Genomic DNA, 12308 nt, shown 5'->3' with positions numbered 1-12308 from the left:
ATGAATAATAGTTGGAGGATGTGTGCCTCATTTAGTATTAATCTGTGCTTGACAGGAAGAATATAATTTTTGTGAACTGAAAATGATCTCAATATAGAAATGGAAGAGGTTCACTTGTCCATAAGCAAACTGTGACCTTGTAGCACCGTAAAACAGCAGGGACAGCACCATACTAGAGGTGCCATATTTCTACCAAGGCTATTTCTGAGTTCCTTTAGAAGATCATTTACAAAGACAGTAGCCATTTCTTACGAGCTCCATCCATTGCCATCTAACAAAGTGCCTAGAAAAGCATCACAGAAATGTTCAAATGTGCATTTTGAGCCAATGTTACTCTTCCCATATTGCTTGCATGCTGCAAACTAGTAAAAAAAAAAAAAAAAAAACCAAAACAAAACACCTGTATGTAAAACACTTATTTTTCAGTACAAAGGTTTTGATATGAGAACTACCTACACACAGTATCAAGCACATTTTGGACGCTCCTGTCACGGAGGGAAAGATGCTCCAGACTGTGAGCCTTCTGTTGCTGGCTACAGATGGGCGCATGCATTTGCATTGCACAACTAAGGCTCTTTTGCAATTTGAGAGACATGATGTGTGAGAAGTATAGCTAAAAAAATAAATAAATACATAAATAAATCTGTTGTACTAGTGATCCAGTTAAAACAAGGAAGCTTTAAATGCAGTAGTCAGATCATCTTTAGCTGGTTATGAAACTAATGCCATTGTTCGCATGGCTCTGAGAAACAAAACCCAAGAACAAAACAGGGTTTGTGCTGCATATCCAATGGAACTGAATCTGAGAAGCCAGTTCAGTCATTTCTGTTGCTTGCAATCAGACAGAGAGACTGACTTCCACAAATAAATACATATTTACTACTTGTGTCAACACATAGGAAATCCCACCTTTCTTATGTACCCACAGAGCACAATTATCTGGGTTTTACCCTTCCAGTCCTTAGGGACAGCCTAAGTCAACAGATAGCAAAGTGGAGACAATAGCAGAGTGGTCTATCTTCCTTAATGAGCTCAGAAAATGAAGACCAGCTTTGCACTCAAGCCCGAGAAATAGGTTACCACCATCTTGTTGTGAGCATTACTAGTGCTGGGTCTTTGTCCACTGACAGCTGGATCCGTCCCATTAAGATGGCAGAGCATTAGCTCAGGTACATAGAGAGATACTTCCTGAAGAGCCCATCCCTTTCTTTCTTTTAAGCTGACAAAAATTCTATTTCATTTACACAGCTAGCTGTGGACCAGTCTCAAAACAAGCATTTGGACTGAGATATTAGAGAATTTCTCTGCTTTCTCTTCACTCCTCATGGGCACTTGACAATGGTTTCATCTGCAGCTAAATAGGGGACAGTTACAAGGTCCAAGCTATGCTGCAATTCCATAGAAACTAATTAGGAAGGAAGATTTTCATAACACTCTTGTGAAATATTTAATGAGCTCTGAAATGGTGCTGGCAGGCCTCAGAATAGAAAGGTCCAGTTTAAAATTGAACGTTGCAGTTTAACAAATGGCACCGGACTGGAGCTCCAAACACTATTTTCAGAGATTGTTTTTATCAGAAAATGCCCAACACCTGTAATGCTCTTTCACTCTAAAAGTCTTTACCCCCCTGTTGCAGCTGCCATGTGATCAATGGCACTTGCCAAGCAACGTGTTCCTAGAGCCCAGATTAACATATTAACATATTTATCTTAATGTAATGAAACTGGATTTGCCTCAGACATAGTCAGCTCTACTCCTCACCTCCAGAAGTTTCCCACATTGAATCCAGAATCTGCTATTTTGGGAAGGCAAGGAAGGGCAGAGATTTTTTTGGAGTGGAGGGATGCAGGGGGTGGAAATCACCTGGCTGCAGCAGTAGTATGTCTAGCTCTTTATTATATTCACATTCCCCCTTCTCATCTCCCATGAAACTGCCTACAGCTGTGTTCTCTCAACCTTTGGTCTGAAAGATATTAAAAAACAGTCTGCTAGATGACTACAATTTTTAAAAAGTCACTCCCACATATGCAAGCAAGGAAGGAAATTAGAAAAGTTTAAAATAAAATCATCAGGGTGCCACTGCAGGAGGCAGAGACAGATATTTTAAATGGCTCAGTGATTCTATTCCTTGGAATAAAATACTGTCCAAGAGAGTCTAGTCTAGTTTAGTAAAATCCCACTGACTTTTTCTACCATGATAAGGTAAGCCATTGCTGAAAACATAACAAACTTTATACTTTAATATCCCATGTGAAACACAACCTCCAACAGGGCCTTTTAAGTCTCAAAGGTCCTTACTTTTCACTAGTGGAAAGACTGTAGGAGCCTGTAGAGTCTGAAAAGTATTAACGAACTTGGCATCACAAAGTCAGGTCTTCTGGCAATTCAGAGCCAACAAAATTTTAAGCAGCAAATTCCATACTGACTGCCAACTCTTATTTCATGGGCTGGATCAAGCTCATGTTAAAGTTAGTGGGATTAAAGTGTTTCTCCAGCTGACGACCACCTCTCTTTGATACGAGACCAATGGTTTGCAAAGCAAATTTAAATCATTAAAAAAAAAAAAACCTACTGCTTTTTATTTAATGTCTATTACTGTTGGCACAAGTAACAGGTATCAGTCCCTTGGAAGTTAATGACACGCAAAAGATATGCCTTTTCACATCTTGCTGCTGTGTCAATCCACAAAGACACCACCACCCCATTTCTTACACATCTACAGTGCTCTGTGGTTTATGGTAGTAAACTACAGAGAAGAGATTGTTTGTTCTTCTAATTTCATTTTTCCACACTGCTTCTGCTGAAGAAATTGATGTGAGACAACTGACTTAAATTTCCCTCAACTCTCCTCAAACACACATTGAACACTCAACAATGCCCACTTTTCTATTTTCCTCTCCACATCATTGCAGCACAATGGAGAATGATTTCCAAAGCATTAACTTGGAGCCATTGAGACTTGGATGTTTTCAAAACAACTCCATTGTGCTCAAAGGATTCTACACTACCCCAGCTACTCCAGAAGAGAGTCTTTTTCCCTTTCTCAAAATGTCCATTCCTTGAGCCATCCCTGGAGTGCATTGTTGGGGCTGATTCCTTAGTGCAGCAAGTTCCATCAGTCAAAGCTCAACAGATACAAATAATATCAGGATATGGATATAAATTAGTGCGACAGAGCCTAAATAGTTTTGACAGGTTTAGTAAGTATATATAGCAACACAGAATGCTATTCCTGCTGTCAGACATCAATATGTAGACAGAAGATTGGGGGCACCATGGAAACTCGGTGACATAAGAGTGGTATTGATTGGATAGAAAATGAGGCTGCAATTTAAGCTTAAGGCTGCCAGAGATGCCAAGAATGGAGAATGACCTCCAGCAGTGAATTTTCAGCATAAGCTCCCTGTGAACAAGCCAGTCCAAGAAGGATAAATCAGGGACAAGCTCACCAGGGATATGGCTCAACCAAATGCAGGCTACCCTAAGCAGAAGAGAATCACTCTGTGTGTGCGCGCGTTACAGTGACCTAGTTCATTCAAAGACAGCATTTGAATGGTTTATTATAGAGGCTTGAAACAAAGAGATTTCCTCAATTAAAGTCCTGAAATGAATCCTCTAAGTGAAAATGCTTTTGATACACTGATCAGCAAGAGGTTGTAAATACTGAAGCAAAGTGTACATTGTTAGAGACCAGTTCCCACAGAAAACACTGTGGTTGAGAGTGTAGGTAATAAGAGGGCCCAAACAGAGCAGGAGATTTCATGAGCAATGCCAGTTCTATCGCTAATGCCCTACTCTTACACTAAAACACTTATTACACCATAACACTTCATAAATCATACCTTCCCTCCCACAAAAGCACACTAAAATAGAGTATGAGTTAAATAAATGCATTTTCAGAGTTCCTGTAAAGGACTAGTTTTAACTGTTATCTGAGGATTCTGGAACAACCATTCCCAGAATGATCAAGAAGAAACATAGGATGTGTCAGGGAAGTACCTTGCAGGAGATCTAAGTGCTAGAAGTCAGCTAAGTAATAATATTCACATTAGGGACAGAAAGATGAATCTACACAAAATATCCAACAGTACAGCTGTGACAAGAATATGATAAGCCTCCGAAGTGTCCGAAGTGTCAGTATGGGTGCAGATGAATACAGGCATATGGCACTGGGATAACAGCACTGTGATTTGTAATACTATAGTAAGACCATCCTTCTGCTGGCAAGGATCTATAAGCCACAGGCTGCATCTCAAATAACTGGTGATAGACATCTGGATAATTGCAAAAAGTCTGTTTTTCTTATGCCACTTCTACACCATAAACAAAGACTTACCATTTGTAAATGAACTATTTCTTGCTGGCTTTTCTTTTTTCCACCCAAGAGCTTACTCTGGTGCATACTACATTCAGGAAATTTCTGTCTTTCAATTTCATTCAAAGCTTCATAATAAGCCACCAAATAGTTCAGCTTAGCCTTTACACAGGAATATATGAAATTCCTGCCTTCCTTCTCTTTAGCAAGGATCACTAAATTATGCAGAATGCTTTGGGGAGTTTATTTATTCATTCGGTAGTATTCATCACTACAGCAAATTAACCAATTTTGTTACAAATATGCAGGTTCCCTTTGAACCACTTCTCTGGATCAAATGTGCAATGCCTTTTTTTTTTCCTTTTTTTTGGGGGGGTGTTTGTTTTTAATTCTTCTTTCTTTGCAGGGAGGAAAAAAAATATAATTTGCTTTGTAAATCAGATCAATCAAATCACCTATTTCTTCATCAAAACTTCTCCTTCCCTTCTCTCTTTCTCTCCATCTCTCCCTTCCCTCCTTTTCCCTGATAGAAGCAGTTACACGGTCTATTTCTTGCCCAAAAAGTTGAACTTTGCTAAAAGCTCAAAACCAAATCAAGGCCCAAAGAGGAAACAAGGAACAGACAGAGTTCAAGAGTTGATGAGCCACAGGTGAAGTGTTCTTCCACCATAATACAAGTCCTTTACAGCAAACAAGATCTAGTTAAAACACCCACCACTGTCCACAGCTATCTCAGGGCTATCACAGGGCTATCTCAGAGAGAGAGATTTAATGCATGTTGCAAACGTTTCTACAACGCTCCCAAGATCCAGCTAGCCTCCAGCATTTACATCCTAGAACCCAGCTTCAGAGTGGATCACCAAACTGATGCACAGCATAGGTCCACCGCTGAGGCAAATCACCTGCACTCTGGAGGAGAGACGGGTGCAACAGCCCACTAGAACACGCAAAAGGAGCCGGGATCTCCCAAAGAGTGAAGATTACCTTCCCCTTATAAAAAGCTGTACTTTTAAAAAGGAGAGAATGAAGGAGGATATGGAGTGAGTTGAAGACTATAACACGTTTGCAGAATAATGTGTATGATCAACACGAAGAAACTGTGTTTTCACTGTTGTTGGTCCAGATTTTCTCCCAACCTATCCCTCCAGAGAAGATGGAAGACACAAACGACTGCAGTTTTAAATAGATTTATAGACACTTGCTATATTCAGCTGCTCCACCAGAAGAGAACTAGGGGTAAAAAGGCAAAGTCTCAAGAAAAATACCAGTTGAAGTGCTCGGTCCGAGGGTGCAACTTAAGCTCATTATCCCGAGGCTCAGCTGGGACATTCCTGGCACGGGGCAGCCGGGACCGCAGGGGGCTTGCCGGCTCTGGTGTCACTCCGCCGCCCTTTTGTCATCCCGGAAGGGATCAGACCGAGGACTCCTGTCTCCATTCCCCGCTGAGTCTCGGCCCCCACCACCACCTCCCTCCTCCTTACCCTAGCTTTCCAACAGTCCCATTTAGCGATCCACCGCCGCTACCCAGCTCCCAGGCACCCCCAGACCTCACACCCTGCCTGTCCCGCTGTCCTCAGGTGTCTCCGGATCCTCAGATGCTCCCAGCCACCCCACTGGGTCCGGGCTCCCACTCAACCCCACAGCCCCTGTCCGCGGCACCCGCCGGGCAGCGAGAAACAACGAAGCGGGACCGGGGCTGCGGAGCCCCCTTTGGGATAAGCCCCCCAGAGCCAAGGCAGGGAAGCGGTTCCCGCTTCCCACCGCTATCCCGGCGGAGCGAGTGAGCGCGGGGTTCCCCATCCCTCGAGCGGATCGCAGGAGCCCCACCTCCCTTTCGGACTTACTTCGGGCTGCAGAAAGCTCTTCTCCCGCAGCTGAGAGGGGTAAGCTGCGGGCGTCCTCGGTGAGCCCCGGCTGCTGCTGCTACCGCCGCCGAAGCGCGTCCCTCCGCTTCCCCACGGACGAGCCCGCCTCGCCGGCCACCGCCTACAAACCCCGCTCCTCCCGTGCCCCGTCTCTCTCCAGCCGGAGCTTTCTCGCCGAGATTTATACAGGAGGCAGGGAACCTGATCCGCGCTTTGACTCAGCAGAGCCCGGGCTGCAGCGCGCGGCCAGAGGAGGGAGGCAGGCGGCGCCGGGGCAGAGCGAGCGGCCGCGCTGCCCCCTCGTGTGATGTGGATGAGCCGCGCCCGCCGGGCGGGTCACCCGCGGGGCAGCCTCGCCCTCGAAGCCGGGGGCTGGGGGGGGCAGAAGGGTGGGAGGGGAGGGGAGGGGACGGGACGGGGCTCAGCGGCAGCTTCCCGTGCGCCCGCTGCCGAGGGAGGGAGGGAGCGACCCGGGCTGCCGCTGGACTGGGTTCTGGGTCGGTACCGAGCGTTTCAGCACAGGCAACTTCTCCTCTTCCTCACGGCACCCCCCGGCCACTGAGTGGGATACCGAGGGCGGGAGGGGCACCTCACGGCCGATGCGGGGCTCGCCGGTGGTTCAGCTCTTTTCCAGGCACAAATATCCATAGCTTTTGCTTGGGCAGCCTTTGGCTGTTGGGAGTTTGGGGAGCTTTTCAGTTTAGCCTTGATGGCTTCCAGCTTACTACTTGAATCATGGTAGTGCTGGGTTGGAAATGCTGTTGGGAGGGGGAACCCCCCACGAAAAACAAAAGAAAAAAGAAAAGAAAACCAGCTTTTAATTTCAACTTGGGCTAAAAGTGCCATAAGAACAACTTTTGCAATGGCATTCCAACACTCCTGGTTGTAATGGTTGCTAGAGTTAACTCAAGGTTTTCATTTAGCAGCAGGCTTTTCCAGCTTTTGGGCTCGTTACATCCATTGAATAAGTGTTCCCCAATCCACAGCTTAATTTAAAGCTAAGTGGACTTGTTCCAAACTCCAGGCAATTTCTGTGTAATTCCCAATCCCCAGAGCAAATCTCTGCCTTCATGTGGAAGAGTGGGCCCATTGACTGCTTGGCTCTCTGCTGGGCTTGTAGCTCCTGCTCCAGGTTTGCACAGAAATCCAGTTCAGATTCTTCTCCTGTTTCCTGAGGAATGAGCTAAAAAAGTAATTTGTCTGGCACCAAACACATTGCATCATCTAACACCTAACATCTGTGACAATGAAAAGCACTGTGTGGCTAGTCCCACCGTGGGCAATTGCACCCACCTGGAGTACTTCTTAGTAAACTACTCCCTTCCATCCACACCTTGGCATCTTCTTTACATCACAGTTATGTGTTCAGTCCTGGTGTGGCTGTTCAGGATTTGCACCACTGGCAGATTTAATGACAAGTGATGTAATTTAAAACAACAACTTTGATTTGCAGTGTAAGATGAGGGTTTGAGATGGAGAGAATATCTTTTCCAGCAGCTGGACAAGTGGAAATGAACACTCAATAGTAAACGCCATCTTCGTGTTTCAGAGCATGCAAAGCTGAATGGGTCCTTAATAGCTAGGTTGCACCTTTCTGAGGGCTTCTCAATATAATGCTAGTATCATAGTTCTAAGCACCACAAACATCTAGAGAAAGACATTTTCTATAAAAAAAAAATACCTGGTAGTGGTTGACACTTAAAGCCCTCAGAATTTCTCCATAACAGCCACAATAGCACATTTTGGATGGTCAATCGTGTCTAAGTAACAAAGAAGTAGGAAAGAGGACAAAGGCTGATCTCTAAGTTCACCTTGACTGAAACCAAAACAGGTTGCACAAAAGTGGGACAAGAGATCTCTTCCTTTCTTTACAGAAATCTGAATCTTAGCTAAAACAATGAAAATCAGATTTTCAGCTTTCCAGAATACAATGGGAACTTTCTGAGGGAAGGAACTGTTTTTTACAAAGATGTGCATGATATTAGAAGCCTCATTTGTCCACTAGATTTTAGAAGCACTGTCAGCAGACAGTCTTTGACCAAATTTACTCACAGTTTTTATCCATACCTACTTTTTCTAAAATCAATTTCCTGAAACTGAATTTGCATGCACAGAACTAGTTTTGTTGGTATGACTTGGGTTTTGACACAGAAAGTCCAAAACGAAACTGTAGATGAGGTTGATACAGCTGTTTATAGGGCAGATTATAGTCTGAATCACCTATAACTAGAAAAGAGAGTATCTCAGTTTTCAATTGCCAAAAATTAAATGTGTTGTAATGTTAGTATTATCTGTCTTAATGAAACATTGAGGCTTAAAGTGATGTTTCCATTACAGTAACCACTGTACAAATACAGAAAAATATTCTTTGCTGTAAATTGCCTACTGTGTTTGATGCCTTTGATATTTTGATATTGATGGAGTATAACATTTGAATTACTTAACTGAACCTTTGCTATTGAGATAAAACTCGTAAAGACATAGAAGCAGGTGAGATAGTGAATACAGCAATCTTGGGAGGACCAATGTAACTTATGTTGCTAAGAAAGAGTTGTCAACTCTTTATTAACCACTGCCTTAAATGTACCTATTGTGCTGGTTCCCGATTGGGAAGAACAGGACAGCATGGAGAAAAGGAATGGAAGGAAGGTACGCTATGACCTTTTACTTGCCACAGGAATATTTTAAAATATAACATAAATAAATAAAACCACAGTTTTTATTAAAAGAACTATAAAATTGGAGAGGCTCATCTACAGAACCTCTCTGCTGGTTTGTCTCTCCGGTTTTCCAGACAGTGCTTTATTTCATTTCTTACACGAACTCTGGAACTAAGCCTAATCTACATTTCTTATAACATATAGAAAAATCCATACCAAAAAAATAGGTTTGGACTGCTACCTTTCTAGTCTGGACACACAACTGACTTAGAAAGGAGAATTTGCTTAGAGAGTGCCAGTGACAATTATAATTAAAATCCTCAACATTTGTTTACAGCTGCTGGTTCCACCCTGGTCAAAAACCAGAGATGAAGAATGGAATGGACTGGCAGCTGTAGAAGTCCAATTTCTAGTTTCATGTGTCCTCTTTGCTACCTGAAGCAAATATTGGGAACCTAATGAAAGAGAGAGACAGGGCTGAATTTTCTTTTTAAAAGTAAAAGTACTGTAAGAAGTTATAAAAGGATTTCTGATTAACGCCACATGCAAACGTTCTCATAAACAATCCAAAAATACTAGATCCCAATTAGAATTCTACTTCAGTCAGTAAATGCTCAAGGCAATCTGGGGGAAAGAACCTCTCACCATTAGATATGGTTTGTGCCAAAATGTAGAGAGCTGTCTTGTCAATGAGTTTTGGTTTTCTTTTTCCTTTGAAAAGACTTGAACACCAAATTTTCCCTTTGAAGATGGGTTTTTCAGTACTTTTAGGTAATCATTTCAGAAGCATCTGAAGGAGACAGATAGTTACTTGGATCTCATCAGCTTCTAAAAGGGGTTTGCACTTTTTTCCAAAGATGCCCTTGAAAAATTCCGACTCTGAAGCTCAGACTACAAAGACAGAGAACAAGGCATGACACAGTTTGCTTCCAAGAAGCACTGTTTTCAATCCCAATGCTGAGTAGAATGATGCTCTACTTTTCAAAAGCGACCACCACCCCATGAACACCATTTAAGAGGTCACCTTGAACTGAGCCTGCTTGTTTGTTTCAGATACACTGTAAATACCAATTTATTTTGCTTGCCGTCCGGAACCATCAGCTCCAGGAAAATGTAATGTGATTCCAGAAAAGCAAAGAGAATTCAATGGTAGTTTACAGATTTTTTCACCTTTTGCTCCATTGTTGTTCCCTAGCCATTGAGCTGCAGACCCTGGCAACTGAGTGCCCCTCATCCCCACTCCTGTGGTAAGATCAGATTTCCATTAGTGATCCTGAATTATTTAGTGAATGCTTCAAAGATTGAAATCAACTACTTCTGAGCTGTATACCTTCTCACTCTATCTATCTTTTATTTAAAGTCCACAAAATGGCAGGCATATTGTCACAAAGAATATCAATTGTATAATTAGAATAGAAAAATCTATGGAGTTAAAAAACAGTAATTCATATCTTGCTCTCTAGTATTAAAATAATCCAGTATGTAAAAAAATCAGATTCCTCAGATGCCTGTAGAAGAAGGCAAACAGAGAGCATGAAACCAGAAGAGTTATTTTTTTCATGCACATATGCTAAAAACTTAAGATATTTGAAAACAAAGTCAGTGTCCCAGAACTTGGTCTTAAGCTTCAGTCACCAAACCGTGAACACATGTTGTAACTTTACACATTTGACTGCTTCTATTTTGTACAAGGGGATTAAAGCTTCTATGCTTAAAATTATTCATGTGCATACATCTGCATATTGTAGTTTGAAATCCACAAATATAATGTGACACAGCAGGCCTTTCCAGGTCCTCAGCATTTAAAAGACTGCTGTTTGTACTTTGGCTTTTCTCACTCTTTTCTTTCTTTTGTGCCGGCAATCTTGAGAATGGAAGTCTGCACCATCCAGGATTTCAAGTCTATTCCATTAAAAAAAAAATATGTCTTAGCTATGGTACAAAAATTGCTGCTTTGAGTATATTATTGCTCTTTCTATATAAACAAACATGTTCATTTCACTCTAGTTTTACAGTTTGGGGAGCCAGGTAAAGCAAAACAAAACAGCGTTTTATTTTGAAGGTCTGAGCAACAGCTACTATTTCTGCTTTATTTTCTGAGGTTTTGTCATTACCTATTTCTTTGTAAAAATCAAAGCAACATGCAGAAAGAAACAAAATGTTCTTCCTTGAAACAGAACCAGTAAAAATGATGGGTTTATTTGGTTTCAAACTTCTGGCAGAAAATTACTGAACAAATAGAATACAAGTTTCCTTTTCAATTTCTCTCAGGAAGAACTTGATTTACTAATACCTATTTTTTCTAAAGACACTACATACCCACATGCCTAATTACTCTATGAAAGGACTGGCATTAAAAGTAGAGAAGGTAGTATTTATAGTCCCTCCAAATCAGTTCTTGATACTCAACACAGTCATCTAGTATCCGTGACAGTGATAATTACATTTTGAAATACCTAACGAGTACTTTTCATTCTAATGATGCTTATATAATTAAAGAAATATTTCTTAATAAACTCCCTTAAGAATGAATTACTAATATTGTGGGGAACAGTTTAAAACTACTATTAATTAATTAATTACTAGTAGTCTAAACTACTATTAGGACAGTCTCTGCATCCACAGTGTGATGCAATCAGCACAACCCTGAGTTGAACAAAAAAATTCCACTTATCAAGATGATGTCTTTTTTTTATCAAATTATTAGGTTGTCAATTTGTAAAGGGTTCACCTGTGTAATTATAATGATGCTAAACTTCACATTTAAAGAAAAATATAAATGGTTTTGACAAGTTTTATTTATGTGCAATAAAATGATGAGATGTTCCCCTTTAATGCAAATTCAGGACAGCTAAATAGCTGATTATGAATTTTAGTGAAATCACAGCAATAGAAGGAACAATGGGAATATAATATTGACAAGTGATTATCAAACACATTCCAAAATACCACTGGAAAAATAGCTGGCTTTTCCAAAGATCTTCAGGTGGTAGTTTACTAGGTAGATACTTTCACAAGAGAATAAAATAAAAGTAAAATTGTATTAAAGTTAAGTAGTACACTTTCCCTGATATAATTTTTACAAATAACCATGGCAAATGGGAAATTGAGGTGATATATCATGTATAGATATAGACACAGACACACCAACATAAAGGTCTGTTGTTGGAAACATAGGAACTGAAAGACGAACAGCTATAACCTGCTCATGCGCAATGCCTCATTAGTTAATGCAATGGCCATGATTTTCCCCCCATAAGAACAAAATTAGGTACATCTGTTCTTAACTTACTGGCAATTTCTTGCTTGAGATTCGAGCCACTTGCATGGCATTCACAATACATCTTTGATGGAAATTCCTGAGGGATGCTGTTGACTTCAGTGTCAGCTTGATCTAAGTTTTCACGTTCAGGAATTTAACAAAACATGGCATCATCCTTTGCAAACCTAGACCTGGACTGGATGTTA

At 41.4% G+C, this 12308-nt stretch overlaps 1 protein-coding gene across 1 annotated transcript in view; it reads right to left on the bottom strand.

The window, feature by feature from the left end:
• The window catches only part of PTN (pleiotrophin), a 78559-nt gene extending 72095 nt beyond the window's left edge, over positions 1-6464 (bottom strand). The window contains exon 1 of the mRNA XM_005151735.3: positions 6160-6464. The gene's annotated coding sequence lies outside the window, so the exon portion shown is untranslated. The remainder of the gene's footprint in view (positions 1-6159) is intronic.
• Positions 6465-12308: the final 5844 nt, after the last annotated feature.

This window comes from Melopsittacus undulatus, chromosome 5, assembly GCF_012275295.1.
Source record: "Melopsittacus undulatus isolate bMelUnd1 chromosome 5, bMelUnd1.mat.Z, whole genome shotgun sequence".
Lineage (NCBI taxonomy): Eukaryota > Metazoa > Chordata > Aves > Psittaciformes > Psittaculidae > Melopsittacus > Melopsittacus undulatus.
This window is presented reverse-complemented; position numbering and strand designations above follow the sequence as displayed.